The sequence below is a fragment of the Pipistrellus hanaki genome, assembly GCF_964339955.1.
Source record: "Pipistrellus hanaki genome assembly, chromosome: 13".
Classification (NCBI taxonomy): domain Eukaryota; kingdom Metazoa; phylum Chordata; class Mammalia; order Chiroptera; family Vespertilionidae; genus Pipistrellus; species Pipistrellus hanaki.
The window spans coordinates 202,139-223,512 of NC_140515.1; positions in this window are offsets into that span (position 1 = coordinate 202,139).

The window sequence follows — 21,374 nt, forward strand, 5'->3', positions numbered from 1 at the left end:
GGTAAATGTGTGTTATACAAGGCAGAATACCATTGAAATAGAGAAAGAAACACGTTCGGCAGCTTTGGAAAGGCTTACACTTCACTGAAATGTAGAACTACACTCTATAACACAGTTGAGAGACAATGTTCCCTAGCTGCCTCAGTTCATGAAAGAGTGTAGGAAGGTGTTTGATAAAGTAGGCAAAGCTTATACTTGGGCCAGAAGGCAGAATATAGGAAACTACATGAAAACATGAATAATTCAGTGAAAATGACTGTAAACAGATGAGAACTTGTTTAGAACAGCTGAAAGAGAAACTCCAAGTCAGTTCTTAGTGTAGAAAAGGTAGCTAAGATAAGGGAAATCCTTAATACCAGTTAAGATCCCATGAAACATTGTATGAATCCTATAATATTTACTTAAAGGAAACTAGAGTGGTAAATGTGTGTTATACAAGGCAGAATACCATTGAAATAGAGAAAGAAACAAGTTCGGCAGCTTTGGAAAGCCTTACACTTCACTGAAATGTAGTACTACACTCTATTACACAGTTGAGAGACAATGTTCCCTAGCTCCCTCAGTTCATAACAGTGTGTAGGAAGTTGTTTGATAAAGTGGCCTAAGCTTATACTTGGGCCAGAAGGCAGAATATAGGAAACTACATGAAAACATGAATAATTCAGTGAAAATGACTGTAAACAGATGAGAACTTGTTTAGAACAGCTGAAAGAGAATCTCCAAGTCAGTTCTTAGTGTAGAAAAGGTAGCTAAGATAAGGAAAATCCTTAATTCGAGTTAAGATAACATCAAAAACTGTATGAATCCTATATTCATTACTTAAAGGAGACTAGAGTGGTAAATGTGTGTTATACAAGGCAGAATACCATTGAAATAGAGAAAGAAACACATTCGGCAGCTTTGGAAAGCCTTACACTACACTGAAATGTAGTACTACACTCTATAACACAGTTCAGAGACAATGTTCCCTAGCTCCCTCAGTTCATAACAGTGTGTAGGAAGTTGTTTGATAAGGTGGGCAAACCTTATACTTGGGCCAGAAGGCAGAATATAGGAAACTATATGAAAACATGAATAATTCATTGAAAATGACTGTAAAAAGATGAGAACTTCTTTAGAACAGCTGAAAGAGAATCTGCAAGTCAGTTCTTAGTGTAGAAAAGGTAGCTAAGATAAGGGAAATCCTTAATTCCAGTTAAGATCACATGAAACAATCTATGAATCCTATATTCTTTACTTAAAGGAGACTAGAGTGGTAAATGTGTGTTATACAAGGCAGAATACTATTGAAATAGAGAAACAAACACGTTCCGCAGCTTTGGAAAGCCTTACACTTCACTGAAATGTAGTACTACACTCTATAACACAGTTGAGAGACAATGTTCCCGAGCTGCCTCAGTTCATAACAGTGTGTAGGAAGTTGTTTGATAAAGTGGGCAAAGCTTATACTTGGGCCAGAAGGCAGAATATAGGAAACTACATGAAAACATGAATAATTCAGTGAAAATGACTGTAAACAGATGAGAACTTGTTTAGAACAGATGAAAGAGATTCTCCAAGTCAGTTCTTAGTGTAGAAAAGGTAGCTAAATCCGGAAAATCCTTAATTCGAGTTAAGATAACATCAAACACTGTATGAATCCTATATTGTTTACTTAAAGGAGACTAGAGTCGTAAATGTGTGTTATATAAGGCAGAATACCATTGAAATAGAGAAAGAAACACGTTTGGCAGCTTTGGAAAGCCTTACACTTCACTGAAATGTAGTACTACACTCTATAACACAGTTGAGAGACAATGTTCCTAGCTCCCTCAGTTCATAACAGTGTGTAGGAAGTTGTTTGATAAAGTGGGCAAAGCTTATACTTGGGCCAGAAGGCAGAATATAGGAAACTACATGAAAACATGAATAATTCATTGAAAATGACTGTAAACACATGAGAACTTGTTTAGAACAGCTGAGAGAATCTCCAAGTCATTTCTTAGTGTAGAAAAGGTAGCTAAGATCCTGGAAATCCTTAATTCGAGTTAAGATCACATGAAACACTGTATGAATCCTATATTCTTTACTTAAAGGAAACTAGAGTGGTAAATGTGTGTTATACAAGGCAGAATACCATTGAAATAGAGAAAGAAACACGTTCGGCAGCTTTGGAAAGGCTTACACTTCACTGAAATGTAGTACTACACTCTATAACACAGTTGAGAGACAATGTTCCCTAGCTGCCTCAGTTCATGAAAGAGTGTAGGAAGGTGTTTGATAAAGTAGGCAAAGCTTATACTTGGGCCAGAAGGCAGAATATAGGAAACTACATGAAAACATGAATAATTCAGTGAAAATGACTGTAAACAGATGAGAACTTGTTTAGAACAGCTGAAAGAGAAACTCCAAGTCAGTTCTTAGTGTAGAAAAGGTAGCTAAGATAAGGGAAATCCTTAATACCAGTTAAGATCCCATGAAACATTGTATGAATCCTATAATCTTTACTTAAAGGAAAATAGAGTGGTAAATGTGTGTTATACAAGGCAGAATACCATTGAAATAGAGAAAGAAACACATTCGGCAGCTTTGGAAAGCTTACACTTCTCTGAAATGTAGTACTACACTCTATAACACAGTTGAGAGACAATGTTCCCTAGCTGCCTCAGTTCATAACAGAGTGTAGGAAGGTGTTTGATAAAGTGGGCAAAGCTTATACTTGGGCCACAAGGCAGAATATAGGAAACTACATGAAAACATGAATAATTCAGTGAAAATGACTGTAAACAGATGAGAACTTGTTTAGAACAGCTGAAAGAGAATCTGCAAGTCAGTTCTTAGTGTAGAAAAGGTAGCTAAGATAAGGAAAATCCTTAATTCGAGTTAAGATTACATCAAACAGTGTATGAATCCTATATTCATTACTTAATGGAGACTAGAGTGGTAAATGTGTGTTATACAAGGCAGAATACCATTGAAATAGAGAAAGAAACACGTTCGGCAGCTTTGGAAAGCCTTACACTACACTGAAATGTAGTACTACACTCTATAACACAGTTCAGAGACAATGTTCCCTAGCTCCCTCAGTTCATAACAGTGTGTAGGAAGTTGTTTGATAAGGTGGGCAAAGCTTATACTTGGGCCAGAAGGAAGAATATAGGAAACTACATGAAAACATGAATAATTCATTGAAAATGACTGAAAACAGATGAGAACTTGTTGAGAACAGCTGAAAGAGAATCTCCAAGTCAGTTCTTAGTGTAGAAAAGGTAGCTAAGATAAGGGAAATCCTTAATTCCAGTTAAGATCACATGAAACACTCTATGAATCCTATATTCTTTACTTAAAGGAGACTAGAGTGGTAAATGTGTGTTATACAAGGCAGAATACCATTGAAATAGAGAAACAAACACGTTCGGCAGCTTTGGAAAGCCTTACACTTCACTGAAATGTAGTACTACACTCTATAACACAGTTGAGAGACAATGTTCCCGAGCTGCCTCAGTTCATAACAGTGTGTAGGAAGTTGTTTGATAAAGTGGGCAAAGCTTATACTTGGGCCAGAAGGCAGAATATTGGAAACTACATGAAAACATGAATAATTCAGTGAAAATGACTGTAAACAGATGAGAACTTGTTTAGAACAGATGAAAGAGATTCTCCAAGTCAGTTCTTAGTGTAGAAAAGGTAGCTAAATCCGGGAAATCCTTAATTCGAGTTAAGATAACATCAAACACTGTATGAATCCTATATTGTTTACTTAAAGGAGACTAGAGTGGTAAATGTGTGTTATACAAGGCAGAATACCATTGAAATAGAGAAAGAAACACATTCGGCAGCTTTGGAAAGCCTTACACTACACTGAAATGTAGTACTACACTCTATAACACAGTTCAGAGACAATGTTCCCTAGCTCCCTCAGTTCATAACAGTGTGTAGGAAGTTGTTTGATAAGGTGGGCAAACCTTATACTTGGGCCAGAAGGCAGAATATAGGAAACTACATGAAAACATGAATAATTCATTGAAAATGACTGTAAACAGATGAGAACTTCTTTAGAACAGCTGAAAGAGAATCTGCAAGTCAGTTCTTAGTGTAGAAAAGGTAGCTAAGATAAGGGAAATCCTTAATTCCAGTTAAGATCACATGAAACACTCTATGAATCCTATATTCTTTACTTAAAGGAGACTAGAGTGGTAAATGTGTGTTATACAAGGCAAAATACCATTGAAATAGAGAAAGAAACAAGTTCGGCAGCTTTGGAAAGCATTCCACTTCACTCAAATGTAGTACTACACTCTATAACACAGTTGAGAGACAATGTTCCTAGCTCCCTCAGTTCATAACAGTGTGTAGGAAGTTGTTTGATAAAGTGGGCAAAGCTTATACTTGGGCCAGAAGGCAGAATATAGGAAACTACATGAAAACATGAATAATTCATTGAAAATGACTGTAAACACATGAGAACTTGTTTAGAACAGCTGAGAGAATCTCCAAGTCATTTCTTAGTGTAGAAAAGGTAGCTAAGATCCTGGAAATCCTTAATTCGAGTTAAGATCACATGAAACACTGTATGAATCCTATATTCTTTACTTAAAGGAAACTAGAGTGGTAAATGTGTGTTATACAAGGCAGAATACCATTGAAATAGAGAAAGAAACACGTTCGGCAGCTTTGGAAAGGCTTACACTTCACTGAAATGTAGTACTACACTCTATAACACAGTTGAGAGACAATGTTCCCTAGCTGCCTCAGTTCATGAAAGAGTGTAGGAAGGTGTTTGATAAAGTAGGCAAAGCTTATACTTGGGCCAGAAGGCAGAATATAGGAAACTACATGAAAACATGAATAATTCAGTGAAAATGACTGTAAACAGATGAGAACTTGTTTAGAACAGCTGAAAGAGAAACTCCAAGTCAGTTCTTAGTGTAGAAAAGGTAGCTAAGATAAGGGAAATCCTTAATACCAGTTAAGATCCCATGAAACATTGTATGAATCCTATAATCTTTACTTAAAGGAAAATAGAGTGGTAAATGTGTGTTATACAAGGCAGAATACCATTGAAATAGAGAAAGAAACACATTCGGCAGCTTTGGAAAGGCTTACACTTCTCTGAAATGTAGTACTACACTCTATAACACAGTTGAGAGACAATGTTCCCTAGCTGCCTCAGTTCATAACAGAGTGTAGGAAGGTGTTTGATAAAGTGGGCAAAGCTTATACTTGGGCCAGAAGGCAGAATATAGGAAACTACATGAAAACATGAATAATTCAGTGAAAATGACTGTAAACAGATGAGAACTTGTTTAGAACAGCTGAAAGAGAATCTCCAAGTCAGTTCTTAGTGTAGAAAAGGTAGCTAAGATAAGGAAAATCCTTAATTCGAGTTAAGATAACATCAAACACTGTATGAATCCTATATTCATTACTTAAAGGAGACTAGAGTGGTAAATGTGTGTTATACAAGGCAGAATACCATTGAAATAGAGAAAGAAACACGTTCGGCAGCTTTGGAAAGCCTTACACTACACTGAAATGTAGTACTACACTCTATAACACAGTTCAGAGACAATGTTCCCTAGCTCCCTCAGTTCATAACAGTGTGTAGGAAGTTGTTTGATAAGGTGGGCAAAGCTTATACTTGGGCCAGAAGGCAGAATATAGGAAACTACATGAAAACATGAATAATTCATTGAAAATGACTGTAAACAGATGAGAACTTGTTTAGAACAGCTGAAAGAGAATCTCCAAGTCAGTTCTTAGTGTAGAAAAGGTAGCTAAATCCGGGAAATCCTTAATTCGAGTTAAGATAACATCAAACACTGTATGAATCCTATATTGTTTACTTAAAGGAGACTAGAGTCGTAAATGTGTGTTATATAAGGCAGAATACCATTGAAATAGAGAAAGAAACACGTTTGGAAGCTTTGGAAATCCTTAGACTTCACTGAAATGTAGTACTACACTCTATAACACAGTTGAGAGACAATGTTCCTAGCTCCCTCAGTTCATAACAGTGTGTAGGAAGTTGTTTGATAAAGTGGGAAAGCTTAGACTTGGGCCAGAAGGCAGAATATAGGAAACTACATGAAAACATGAATAATTCATTGAAAATGACTGTAAACACATGAGAACTTGTTTAGAACAGCTGAAAGAGAATCTCCAAGTCAGTTCTTAGTGTAGAAAAGGTAGCTAAGATCCTGGAAATCCTTAATTCGAGTTAAGATCACATGAAACACTGTATGAATCCTATATTCTTTACTTAAAGGAAACTAGAGTGGTAAATGTGTGTTATACAAGGCAGAATACCATTGAAATAGAGAAAGAAACACGTTCGGCAGCTTTGGAAAGGCTTACACTTCACTGAAATGTAGTACTACACTCTATAACACAGTTGAGAGACAATGTTCCCTAGCTGCCTCAGTTCATGAAAGAGTGTAGGAAGGTGTTTGATTAAGTAGGCAAAGCTTATACTTGGGCCATAAGGCAGAATATAGGAAACTACATGAAAACATGAATAATTCAGTGAAAATGACTGTAAACAGATGAGAACTTGTTTAGAACAGCTGAAAGAGAATCTCCAAGTCAGTTCTTAGTGTAGAAAATGTAGCTAAGATAAGGAAAATCCTTAATTCGAGTTAAGATAACATCAAAAACTGTATGAATCCTATATTCATTACTTAAAGGAGACTAGAGTGGTAAATGTGTGTTATACAAGGCAGAATACCATTGAAATAGAGAAAGAAACACATTCGGCAGCTTTGGAAAGCCTTACACTACACTGAAATGTAGTACTACACTCTATAACACAGTTCAGAGACAATGTTCCCTAGCTCCCTCAGTTCATAACAGTGTGTAGGAAGTTGTTTGATAAGGTGGGCAAACCTTATACTTGGGCCAGAAGGCAGAATATAGGAAACTACATGAAAACATGAATAATTCATTGAAAATGACTGTAAACAGATGAGAACTTCTTTAGAACAGCTGAAAGAGAATCTGCAAGTCAGTTCTTAGTGTAGAAAAGGTAGCTAAGATAAGGGAAATCCTTAATTCCAGTTAAGATCACATGAAACACTCTATGAATCCTATATTCTTTACTTAAAGGAGACTAGAGTGGTAAATGTGTGTTATACAAGGCAGAATACTATTGAAATAGAGAAACAAACACGTTCGGCAGCTTTGGAAAGCCTTACACTTCACTGAAATGTAGTACTACACTCTATAACACAGTTGAGAGACAATGTTCCCGAGCTGCCTCAGTTCATAACAGTGTGTAGGAAGTTGTTTGATAAAGTGGGCAAAGCTTATACTTGGGCCAGAAGGCAGAATATATGAAACTACATGAAAACATGAATAATTCAGTGAAAATGACTGTAAACAGATGAGAACTTGTTTAGAACAGATGAAAGAGATTCTCCAAGTCAGTTCTTAGTGTAGAAAAGGTAGCTAAATCCGGAAAATCCTTAATTCGAGTTAAGATAACATCAAACACTGTATGAATCCTATATTGTTTACTTAAAGGAGACTAGAGTCGTAAATGTGTGTTATATAAGGCAGAATACCATTGAAATAGAGAAAGAAACACGTTTGGCAGCTTTGGAAAGCCTTACACTTCACTGAAATGTAGTACTACACTCTATAACACAGTTGAGAGACAATGTTCCTAGCTCCCTCAGTTCATAACAGTGTGTAGGAAGTTGTTTGATAAAGTGGGCAAAGCTTATACTTGGGCCAGAAGGCAGAATATAGGAAACTACATGAAAACATGAATAATTCATTGAAAATGACTGTAAACACATGAGAACTTGTTTAGAACAGCTGAAAGAGAATCTCCAAGTCATTTCTTAGTGTAGAAAACGTAGCTAAGATCCTGGAAATCCTTAATTCGAGTTAAGATCACATGAAACACTGTATGAATCCTATATTCTTTACTTAAAGGAAATTAGAGTGGTAAATGTGTGTTATACAAGGCAGAATACCATTGAAATAGAGAAAGAAACACGTTCGGCAGCTTTGGAAAGGCTTACATTTCACTGAAATGTAGTACTACACTCTATAACACAGTTGAGAGACAATGTTCCCTAGCTGCCTCAGTTCATGAAAGAGTGTAGGAAGGTGTTTGATAAAGTAGGCAAAGCTTATACTTGGGCCAGAAGGCAGAATATAGGAAACTACATGAAAACATGAATAATTCAGTGAAAATGACTGTAAACAGATGAGAACTTGTTTAGAACAGCTGAAAGAGAAACTCCAAGTCAGTTCTTAGTGTAGAAAAGGTAGCTAAGATAAGGGAAATCCTTAATACCAGTTAAGATCCCATGAAACATTGTATGAATCCTATAATCTTTACTTAAAGGAAAATAGAGTGGTAAATGTGTGTTATACAAGGCAGAATACCATTGAAATAGAGAAAGAAACACATTCGGCAGCTTTGGAAAGGCTTACACTTCTCTGAAATGTAGTACTACACTCTATAACACAGTTGAGAGACAATGTTCCCTAGCTGCCTCAGTTCATAACAGAGTGTAGGAAGGTGTTTGATAAAGTGGGCAAAGCTTATACTTGGGCCAGAAGGCAGAATATAGGAAACTACATGAAAACATGAATAATTCAGTGAAAATGACTGTAAACAGATGAGAACTTGTTTAGAACAGCTGAAAGAGAATCTCCAAGTCAGTTCTTAGTGTAGAAAAGGTAGCTAAGATAAGGAAAATCCTTAATTCGAGTTAAGATAACATCAAACACTGTATGAATCCTATATTCATTACTTAAAGGAGACTAGAGTGGTAAATGTGTGTTATACAAGGCAGAATACCATTGAAATAGAGAAAGAAACACGTTCGGCAGCTTTGGAAAGCCTTACACTACACTGAAATGTAGTACTACACTCTATAACACAGTTCAGAGACAATGTTCCCTAGCTCCCTCAGTTCATAACAGTGTGTAGGAAGTTGTTTGATAAGGTGGGCAAAGCTTATACTTGGGCCAGAAGGCAGAATATAGGAAACTACATGAAAACATGAATAATTCATTGTAAATGACTGTAAACAGATGAGAACTTGTTTAGAATAGCTGAAAGAGAATCTCCAAGTCAGTTCTTAGTGTAGAAAAGGTAGCTAAATCCGGGAAATCCTTAATTCGAGTTAAGATAACATCAAACACTGTATGAATCCTATATTGTTTACTTAAAGGAGACTAGAGTGGTAAATGTGTGTTATATAAGGCAGAATACCATTGAAATAGAGAAAGAAACACGTTTGGAAGCTTTGGAAATCCTTAGACTTCACTGAAATGTAGTACTACACTCTATAACACAGTTGAGAGACAATGTTCCTAGCTCCCTCAGTTCATAACAGTGTGTAGGAAGTTGTTTGATAAAGTGGGCAAAGCTTATACTTGGGCCAGAAGGCAGAATATAGGAAACTACATGAAAACATGAATAATTCATTGAAAATGACTGTAAACATATGAGAACTTTTTTAGAACAGCTGAAAGAGAATCTCCAAGTCAGTTCTTAGTGTAGAAAAGGTAGCTAAGATCCGGGAAATCCTTAATTCGAGTTAAGATCACATGAAACACTGTAGGAATCCTATATTCTTTACTTAAAGGAGACTAGAGTGGTAAATGTGTGTTATACAAGGCAGAATACCATTGAAATAGAGAAAGAAACACGTTCGGCAGCTTTGGAAAGGCTTACACTTCACTGAAATGTAGTACTACACTCTATAACACAGTTGAGAGACAATGTTCCCTAATTGACTCAGTTCATAACAGAGTGTAGGAAGGTGTTTGATAAAGTAGGCAAAGCTTATACTTGGGCCAGAAGGCAGAATATAGGAAACTACATGAAAACATGAATAATTCAGTGAAAATGACTGTAAACAGATGAGAACTTGTTTAGAACAGCTGAAAGAGAAACTCCAAGTCATTTCTTAGTGTAGAAAAGGTAGCTAAGATAAGGGAAATCCTTAATACCAGTTAAGATCCCATGAAACATTGTATGAATCCTATATTCTTTACTTAAAGGAAACTAGAGTGGTAAATGTGTGTTATACAATGCAGAATACCTTGAAATAGAGAAAGAAACACTTTCGGCAGCTTTGGAAAGGCTTACACTTCACTGAAATGTAGTACTACACTCTATAACACAGTTGAGAGACAATGTTCCCTAGCTGCCTCAGTTCATAACAGAGTGTAGGAAGGTGTTTGATAAAGTGGGCAAAGCTTATACTTGGGCCAGAAGGCAGAATATAGGAAACTACATGAAAACATGAATAATTCAGTGAAAATGACTGTAAACAGATGAGAACTTGTTTAGAACAGCTGAAAGAGAATCTGCAAGTCAGTTCTTAGTGTAGAAAAGGTAGCTAAGATAAGGAAAATCCTTAATTCGAGTTAAGATTACATCAAACAGTGTATGAATCCTATATTCATTACTTAATGGAGACTAGAGTGGTAAATGTGTGTTATACAAGGCAGAATACCATTGAAATAGAGAAAGAAACACGTTCGGCAGCTTTGGAAAGCCTTACACTACACTGAAATGTAGTACTACACTCTATAACACAGTTCAGAGACAATGTTCCCTAGCTCCCTCAGTTCATAACAGTGTGTAGGAAGTTGTTTGATAAGGTGGGCAAAGCTTATACTTGGGCCAGAAGGAAGAATATAGGAAACTACATGAAAACATGAATAATTCATTGAAAATGACTGAAAACAGATGAGAACTTGTTGAGAACAGCTGAAAGAGAATCTCCAAGTCAGTTCTTAGTGTAGAAAAGGTAGCTAAGATAAGGGAAATCCTTAATTCCAGTTAAGATCACATGAAACACTCTATGAATCCTATATTCTTTACTTAAAGGAGACTAGAGTGGTAAATGTGTGTTATACAAGGCAGAATACCATTGAAATAGAGAAACAAACACGTTCGGCAGCTTTGGAAAGCCTTACACTTCACTGAAATGTAGTACTACACTCTATAACACAGTTGAGAGACAATGTTCCCGAGCTGCCTCAGTTCATAACAGTGTGTAGGAAGTTGTTTGATAAAGTGGGCAAAGCTTATACTTGGGCCAGAAGGCAGAATATTGGAAACTACATGAAAACATGAATAATTCAGTGAAAATGACTGTAAACAGATGAGAACTTGTTTAGAACAGATGAAAGAGATTCTCCAAGTCAGTTCTTAGTGTAGAAAAGGTAGCTAAATCCGGGAAATCCTTAATTCGAGTTAAGATAACATCAAACACTGTATGAATCCTATATTGTTTACTTAAAGGAGACTAGAGTGGTAAATGTGTGTTATACAAGGCAGAATACCATTGAAATAGAGAAAGAAACACATTCGGCAGCTTTGGAAAGCCTTACACTACACTGAAATGTAGTACTACACTCTATAACACAGTTCAGAGACAATGTTCCCTAGCTCCCTCAGTTCATAACAGTGTGTAGGAAGTTGTTTGATAAGGTGGGCAAACCTTATACTTGGGCCAGAAGGCAGAATATAGGAAACTACATGAAAACATGAATAATTCATTGAAAATGACTGTAAACAGATGAGAACTTCTTTAGAACAGCTGAAAGAGAATCTGCAAGTCAGTTCTTAGTGTAGAAAAGGTAGCTAAGATAAGGGAAATCCTTAATTCCAGTTAAGATCACATGAAACACTCTATGAATCCTATATTCTTTACTTAAAGGAGACTAGAGTGGTAAATGTGTGTTATACAAGGCAAAATACCATTGAAATAGAGAAAGAAACAAGTTCGGCAGCTTTGGAAAGCATTCCACTTCACTCAAATGTAGTACTACACTCTATAACACAGTTGAGAGACAATGTTCCTAGCTCCCTCAGTTCATAACAGTGTGTAGGAAGTTGTTTGATAAAGTGGGCAAAGCTTATACTTGGGCCAGAAGGCAGAATATAGGAAACTACATGAAAACATGAATAATTCATTGAAAATGACTGTAAACACATGAGAACTTGTTTAGAACAGCTGAGAGAATCTCCAAGTCATTTCTTAGTGTAGAAAAGGTAGCTAAGATCCTGGAAATCCTTAATTCGAGTTAAGATCACATGAAACACTGTATGAATCCTATATTCTTTACTTAAAGGAAACTAGAGTGGTAAATGTGTGTTATACAAGGCAGAATACCATTGAAATAGAGAAAGAAACACGTTCGGCAGCTTTGGAAAGGCTTACACTTCACTGAAATGTAGTACTACACTCTATAACACAGTTGAGAGACAATGTTCCCTAGCTGCCTCAGTTCATGAAAGAGTGTAGGAAGGTGTTTGATAAAGTAGGCAAAGCTTATACTTGGGCCAGAAGGCAGAATATAGGAAACTACATGAAAACATGAATAATTCAGTGAAAATGACTGTAAACAGATGAGAACTTGTTTAGAACAGCTGAAAGAGAAACTCCAAGTCAGTTCTTAGTGTAGAAAAGGTAGCTAAGATAAGGGAAATCCTTAATACCAGTTAAGATCCCATGAAACATTGTATGAATCCTATAATCTTTACTTAAAGGAAAATAGAGTGGTAAATGTGTGTTATACAAGGCAGAATACCATTGAAATAGAGAAAGAAACACATTCGGCAGCTTTGGAAAGGCTTACACTTCTCTGAAATGTAGTACTACACTCTATAACACAGTTGAGAGACAATGTTCCCTAGCTGCCTCAGTTCATAACAGAGTGTAGGAAGGTGTTTGATAAAGTGGGCAAAGCTTATACTTGGGCCAGAAGGCAGAATATAGGAAACTACATGAAAACATGAATAATTCATTGAAAATGACTGTAAACAGATGAGAACTTGTTTAGAACAGCTGAAAGAGAATCTCCAAGTCAGTTCTTAGTGTAGAAAAGGTAGCTAAATCCGGGAAATCCTTAATTCGAGTTAAGATAACATCAAACACTGTATGAATCCTATATTGTTTACTTAAAGGAGACTAGAGTGGTAAATGTGTGTTATATAAGGCAGAATACCATTGAAATAGAGAAAGAAACACGTTTGGAAGCTTTGGAAATCCTTAGACTTCACTGAAATGTAGTACTACACTCTATAACACAGTTGAGAGACAATGTTCCTAGCTCCCTCAGTTCATAACAGTGTGTAGGAAGTTGTTTGATAAAGTGGGAAAGCTTAGACTTGGGCCAGAAGGCAGAATATAGGAAACTACATGAAAACATGAATAATTCATTGAAAATGACTGTAAACACATGAGAACTTGTTTAGAACAGCTGAAAGAGAATCTCCAAGTCAGTTCTTAGTGTAGAAAAGGTAGCTAAGATCCTGGAAATCCTTAATTCGAGTTAAGATCACATGAAACACTGTATGAATCCTATATTCTTTACTTAAAGGAAACTAGAGTGGTAAATGTGTGTTATACAAGGCAGAATACCATTGAAATAGAGAAAGAAACACGTTCGGCAGCTTTGGAAAGGCTTACACTTCACTGAAATGTAGTACTACACTCTATAACACAGTTGAGAGACAATGTTCCCTAGCTGCCTCAGTTCATGAAAGAGTGTAGGAAGGTGTTTGATTAAGTAGGCAAAGCTTATACTTGGGCCATAAGGCAGAATATAGGAAACTACATGAAAACATGAATAATTCAGTGAAAATGACTGTAAACAGATGAGAACTTGTTTAGAACAGCTGAAAGAGAATCTCCAAGTCAGTTCTTAGTGTAGAAAATGTAGCTAAGATAAGGAAAATCCTTAATTCGAGTTAAGATAACATCAAAAACTGTATGAATCCTATATTCATTACTTAAAGGAGACTAGAGTGGTAAATGTGTGTTATACAAGGCAGAATACCATTGAAATAGAGAAAGAAACACATTCGGCAGCTTTGGAAAGCCTTACACTACACTGAAATGTAGTACTACACTCTATAACACAGTTCAGAGACAATGTTCCCTAGCTCCCTCAGTTCATAACAGTGTGTAGGAAGTTGTTTGATAAGGTGGGCAAACCTTATACTTGGGCCAGAAGGCAGAATATAGGAAACTACATGAAAACATGAATAATTCATTGAAAATGACTATAAACAGATGAGAACTTCTTTAGAACAGCTGAAAGAGAATCTGCAAGTCAGTTCTTAGTGTAGAAAAGGTAGCTAAGATAAGGGAAATCCTTAATTCCAGTTAAGATCACATGAAACACTCTATGAATCCTATATTCTTTACTTAAAGGAGACTAGAGTGGTAAATGTGTGTTATACAAGGCAGAATACTATTGAAATAGAGAAACAAACACGTTCGGCAGCTTTGGAAAGCCTTACACTTCACTGAAATGTAGTACTACACTCTATAACACAGTTGAGAGACAATGTTCCCGAGCTGCCTCAGTTCATAACAGTGTGTAGGAAGTTGTTTGATAAAGTGGGCAAAGCTTATACTTGGGCCAGAAGGCAGAATATATGAAACTACATGAAAACATGAATAATTCAGTGAAAATGACTGTAAACAGATGAGAACTTGTTTAGAACAGATGAAAGAGATTCTCCAAGTCAGTTCTTAGTGTAGAAAAGGTAGCTAAATCCGGAAAATCCTTAATTCGAGTTAAGATAACATCAAACACTGTATGAATCCTATATTGTTTACTTAAAGGAGACTAGAGTCGTAAATGTGTGTTATATAAGGCAGAATACCATTGAAATAGAGAAAGAAACACGTTTGGCAGCTTTGGAAAGCCTTACACTTCACTGAAATGTAGTACTACACTCTATAACACAGTTGAGAGACAATGTTCCTAGCTCCCTCAGTTCATAACAGTGTGTAGGAAGTTGTTTGATAAAGTGGGCAAAGCTTATACTTGGGCCAGAAGGCAGAATATAGGAAACTACATGAAAACATGAATAATTCATTGAAAATGACTGTAAACACATGAGAACTTGTTTAGAACAGCTGAAAGAGAATCTCCAAGTCATTTCTTAGTGTAGAAAACGTAGCTAAGATCCTGGAAATCCTTAATTCGAGTTAAGATCACATGAAACACTGTATGAATCCTATATTCTTTACTTAAAGGAAATTAGAGTGGTAAATGTGTGTTATACAAGGCAGAATACCATTGAAATAGAGAAAGAAACACGTTCGGCAGCTTTGGAAAGGCTTACATTTCACTGAAATGTAGTACTACACTCTATAACACAGTTGAGAGACAATGTTCCCTAGCTGCCTCAGTTCATGAAAGAGTGTAGGAAGGTGTTTGATAAAGTAGGCAAAGCTTATACTTGGGCCAGAAGGCAGAATATAGGAAACTACATGAAAACATGAATAATTCAGTGAAAATGACTGTAAACAGATGAGAACTTGTTTAGAACAGCTGAAAGAGAAACTCCAAGTCAGTTCTTAGTGTAGAAAAGGTAGCTAAGATAAGGGAAATCCTTAATACCAGTTAAGATCCCATGAAACATTGTATGAATCCTATAATCTTTACTTAAAGGAAAATAGAGTGGTAAATGTGTGTTATACAAGGCAGAATACCATTGAAATAGAGAAAGAAACACATTCGGCAGCTTTGGAAAGGCTTACACTTCTCTGAAATGTAGTACTACACTCTATAACACAGTTGAGAGACAATGTTCCCTAGCTGCCTCAGTTCATAACAGAGTGTAGGAAGGTGTTTGATAAAGTGGGCAAAGCTTATACTTGGGCCAGAAGGCAGAATATAGGAAACTACATGAAAACATGAATAATTCAGTGAAAATGACTGTAAACAGATGAGAACTTGTTTAGAACAGCTGAAAGAGAATCTCCAAGTCAGTTCTTAGTGTAGAAAAGGTAGCTAAGATAAGGAAAATCCTTAATTCGAGTTAAGATAACATCAAACACTGTATGAATCCTATATTCATTACTTAAAGGAGACTAGAGTGGTAAATGTGTGTTATACAAGGCAGAATACCATTGAAATAGAGAAAGAAACACGTTCGGCAGCTTTGGAAAGCCTTACACTACACTGAAATGTAGTACTACACTCTATAACACAGTTCAGAGACAATGTTCCCTAGCTCCCTCAGTTCATAACAGTGTGTAGGAAGTTGTTTGATAAGGTGGGCAAAGCTTATACTTGGGCCAGAAGGCAGAATATAGGAAACTACATGAAAACATGAATAATTCATTGAAAATGACTGTAAACAGATGAGAACTTGTTTAGAATAGCTGAAAGAGAATCTCCAAGTCAGTTCTTAGTGTAGAAAAGGTAGCTAAATCCGGGAAATCCTTAATTCGAGTTAAGATAACATCAAACACTGTATGAATCCTATATTGTTTACTTAAAGGAGACTAGAGTGGTAAATGTGTGTTATATAAGGCAGAATACCATTGAAATAGAGAAAGAAACACGTTTGGAAGCTTTGGAAATCCTTAGACTTCACTGAAATGTAGTACTACACTCTATAACACAGTTGAGAGACAATGTTCCTAGCTCCCTCAGTTCATAACAGTGTGTAGGAAGTTGTTTGATAAAGTGGGCAAAGCTTATACTTGGGCCAGAAGGCAGAATATAGGAAACTACATGAAAACATGAATAATTCATTGAAAATGACTGTAAACATATGAGAACTTTTTTAGAACAGCTGAAAGAGAATCTCCAAGTCAGTTCTTAGTGTAGAAAAGGTAGCTAAGATCCGGGAAATCCTTAATTCGAGTTAAGATCACATGAAACACTGTAGGAATCCTATATTCTTTACTTAAAGGAGACTAGAGTGGTAAATGTGTGTTATACAAGGCAGAATACCATTGAAATAGAGAAAGAAACACGTTCGGCAGCTTTGGAAAGGCTTACACTTCACTGAAATGTAGTACTACACTCTATAACACAGTTGAGAGACAATGTTCCCTAGCTGACTCAGTTCATAACAGAGTGTAGGAAGGTGTTTGATAAAGTAGGCAAAGCTTATACTTGGGCCAGAAGGCAGAATATAGGAAACTACATGAAAACATGAATAATTCAGTGAAAATGACTGTAAACAGATGAGAACTTGTTTAGAACAGCTGAAAGAGAAACTCCAAGTCATTTCTTAGTGTAGAAAAGGTAGCTAAGATAAGGGAAATCCTTAATACCAGTTAAGATCCCATGAAACATTGTATGAATCCTATATTCTTTACTTAAAGGAAACTAGAGTGGTAAATGTGTGTTATACAATGCAGAATACCTTGAAATAGAGAAAGAAACACTTTCGGCAGCTTTGGAAAGGCTTACACTTCACTGAAATGTAGTACTACACTCTATAACACAGTTGAGAGACAATGTTCCCTAGCTGCCTCAGTTCATAACAGAGTGTAGGAAGGTGTTTGATAAAGTGGGCAAAGCTTATACTTGGGCCAGAAGGCAGAATATAGGAAACTACATGAAAACATGAATAATTCAGTGAAAATGACTGTAAACAGATGAGAACTTGTTTAGAACAGCTGAAAGAGAATCTGCAAGTCAGTTCTTAGTGTAGAAAAGGTAGCTAAGATAAGGAAAATCCTTAATTCGAGTTAAGATAACATCAAACAGTGTATGAATCCTATATTCATTACTTAAAGGAGACTAGAGTGGTAAATGTGTGTTATACAAGGCAGAATACCATTGAAATAGAGAAAGAAACACGTTCGGCAGCTTTGGAAAGCCTTACACTACACTGAAATGTAGTACTACACTCTATAACACAGTTCAGAGACAATGTTCCCTAGCTCCCTCAGTTCATAACAGTGTGTAGGAAGTTGTTTGATAAGGTGGGCAAAGCTTATACTTGGGCCAGAAGGAAGAATATAGGAAACTACATGAAAACATGAATAATTCATTGAAAATGACTGTAAACAGATGAGAACTTGTTGAGAACAGCTGAAAGAGAATCTCCAAGTCAGTTCTTAGTGTAGAAAAGGTAGCTAAGATAAGGGAAATCCTTAATTCCAGTTAAGATCACATGAAACACTCTATGAATCTTATATTCTTTACTTAAAGGAGACTAGAGTGGTAAATGTGTGTTATACAAGGCAGAATACCATTGAAATAGAGAAACAAACACGTTCGGCAGATTTGGAAAGCCTTACACTTCACTGAAATGTAGTACTACACTCTATAACACAGTTGAGAGACAATGTTCCCGAGCTGCCTCAGTTCAAAACAGTGTGTAGGAAGTTGTTTGATAAAGTGGGCAAAGCTTATACTTGGGCCAGAAGGCAGAATATATGAAACTACATGAAAACATGAATAATTCAGTGAAAATGACTGTAAACAGATGAGAACTTGTTTAGAACAGATGAAAGAGATTCTCCAAGTCAGTTCTTAGTGTAGAAAAGGTAGCTAAATCCGGAAAATCCTTAATTCGAGTTAAGATAACATCAAACACTGTATGAATCCTATATTGTTTACTTAAAGGAGACTAGAGTCGTAAATGTGTGTTATATAAGGCAGAATACCATTGAAATAGAGAAAGAAACACGTTTGGCAGCTTTGGAAAGCCTTACACTTCACTGAAATGTAGTACTACACTCTATAACACAGTTGAGAGACAATGTTCCTAGCTCCCTCAGTTCATAACAGTGTGTAGGAAGTTGTTTGATAAAGTGGGCAAAGCTTATACTTGGGCCAGAAGGCAGAATATAGGAAACTACATGAAAACATGAATAATTCATTGAAAATGACTGTAAACACATGAGAACTTGTTTAGAACAGCTGAAAGAGAATCTCCAAGTCATTTCTTAGTGTAGAAAAGGTAGCTAAGATCCTGGAAATCCTTAATTCGAGTTAAGATCACATGAAACACTGTATGAATCCTATATTCTTTACTTAAAGGAAACTAGAGTGGTAAATGTGTGTTATACAAGGCAGAATACCATTGAAATAGAGAAAGAAACACGTTCGGCAGCTTTGGAAAGGCTTACACTTCACTGAAATGTAGTACTACACTCTATAACACAGTTGAGAGACAATGTTCCCTAGCTGCCACAGTTCATGAAAGAGTGTAGGAAGGTGTTTGATAAAGTAGGCAAAGCTTATACTTGGGCCATAAGGCAGAATATAGGAAACTACATGAAAACATGAATAATTCAGTGAAAATGACTGTAAACAGATGAGACCTTGTTTAGAACAGCTGAAAGAGAATCTCCAAGTCAGTTCTTAGTGTAGAAAAGGTAGCTAAGATAAGGAAAATCCTTAATTCGAGTTAAGATAACATCAAAAACTGTATGAATCCTATATTCATTACTTAAAGGAGACTAGAGTGGTAAATGTGTGTTATACAAGGCAGAATACCATTGAAATAGAGAAAGAAACACGTTCGGCAGCTTTGGAAAGCCTTACACTACACTGAAATGTAGTACTACACTCTATAACACAGTTCAGAGACAATGTTCCCTAGCTCCCTCAGTTCATAACACTGTGTAGGAAGTTGTTTGATAAGTTGGGCAAACCTTATACTTGGGCCAGAAGGCAGAATATAGGAAACTACATGAAAACATGAATAATTCATTGAAAATGACTGTAAACAGATGAGACCTTGTTTAGAACAGCTGAAAGAGAATCTCCAAGTCAGTTCTTAGTGTAGAAAAGGTAGCTAAATCCGGGAAATCCTTAATTCGAGTTAAGATAACATCAAACACTGTATGAATCCTATATTGTTTACTTAAAGGAGACTAGAGTGGTAAATGTGTGTTATATAAGGCAGAATACCATTGAAATAGAGAAAGAAACACGTTTGGAAGCTTTGGAAATCCTTAGACTTCACTGAAATGTAGTACTACACTCTATAACACAGTTGAGAGACAATGTTCCTAGCTCCCTCAGTTCATAACAGTGTGTAGGAAGTTGTTTGATAAAGTGGGCAAAGCTTATACTTGGGCCAGAAGGCAGAATATAGGAAACTACATGAAAACATGAATAATTCATTGAAAATGACTGTAAACACATGAGAACTTGTTTAGAACAGCTGAAAGAGAATCTCCAAGTCATTTCTTAGTGTAGAAAAGGTAGCTAAGATAAGGGAAATCCTTAATACCAGTTAAGATCCCATGAAACATTGTATGAATCCTATATTCTTTACTTAAAGGAAACTAGAGTGGTAAATGTGTGTTATACAATGCAGAATACCTTGAAATAGAGAAAGAAACACTTTCGGCAGCTTTGGAAAGGCTTACACTTCACTGAAATGTAGTACTACACTCTATAACACAGTTGAGAGACACTGTTCCCTAGCTGCCTCAGTTCATAACAGAGTGTAGGAAGGTGTTTGATAAAGTGGGCAAAGCTTATACTTGGGCCAGAAGGCAGAATATAGGAAACTACATGAAAACATGAATAATTCAGTGAAAATGACTGTAAACAGATGAGAACTTGTTTAGAACAGCTGAAAGAGAAACTCCAAGTCATTTCTTAGTGTAGAAAAGGTAGCTAAGATAAGGGAAATCCTTAATACCAGTTAAGATCCCATGAAACATTGTATGAATCCTATATTCTTTACTTAAAGGAAACTAGAGTGGTAAATGTGTGTTATACAATGCAGAATACCTTGAAATAGAGAAAGAAACACTTTCGGCAGCTTTGGAAAGGCTTACACTTCACTGAAATGTAGTACTACACTCTATAACACAGTTGAGAGACAATGTTCCCTAGCTGCCTCAGTTCATAACAGAGTGTAGGAAGGTGTTTGATAAAGTGGGCAAAGCTTATACTTGGGCCAGAAGGCAGAATATAGGAAACTACATGAAAACATGAATAATTCAGTGAAAATGACTGTAAACAGATGAGAACTTGTTTAGAACAGCTGAAAGAGAATCTGCAAGTCAGTTCTTAGTGTAGAAAAGGTAGCTAAGATAAGGAAAATCCTTAATTCGAGTTAAGATAACATCAAACAGTGTATGAATCCTATATTCATTACTTAAAGGAGACTAGAGTGGTAAATGTGTGTTATACAAGGCAGAATACCATTGAAATAGAGAAAGAAACACGTTCGGCAGCTTTGGAAAGCCTTACACTACACTGAAATGTAGTACTACACTCTATAACACAGTTCAGAGACAATGTTCCCTAGCTCCCTCAGTTCATAACAGTGTGTAGGAAGTTGTTTGATAAGGTGGGCAAAGCTTATACTTGGGCCAGAAGGAAGAATATAGGAAACTACATGAAAACATGAATAATTCATTGAAAATGACTGTAAACAGATGAGAACTTGTTGAGAACAGCTGAAAGAGAATCTCCAAGTCAGTTCTTAGTGTAGAAAAGGTAGCTAAGATAAGGGAAATCCTTAATTCCAGTTAAGATCACATGAAACACTCTATGAATCCTATATTCTTTACTTAAAGGACACTAGAGTGGTAAATGTGTGTTATACAAGGCAGAATACCATTGAAATAGAGAAACAAACACGTTCGGCAGCTTTGGAAAGCCTTACACTTCACTGAAAT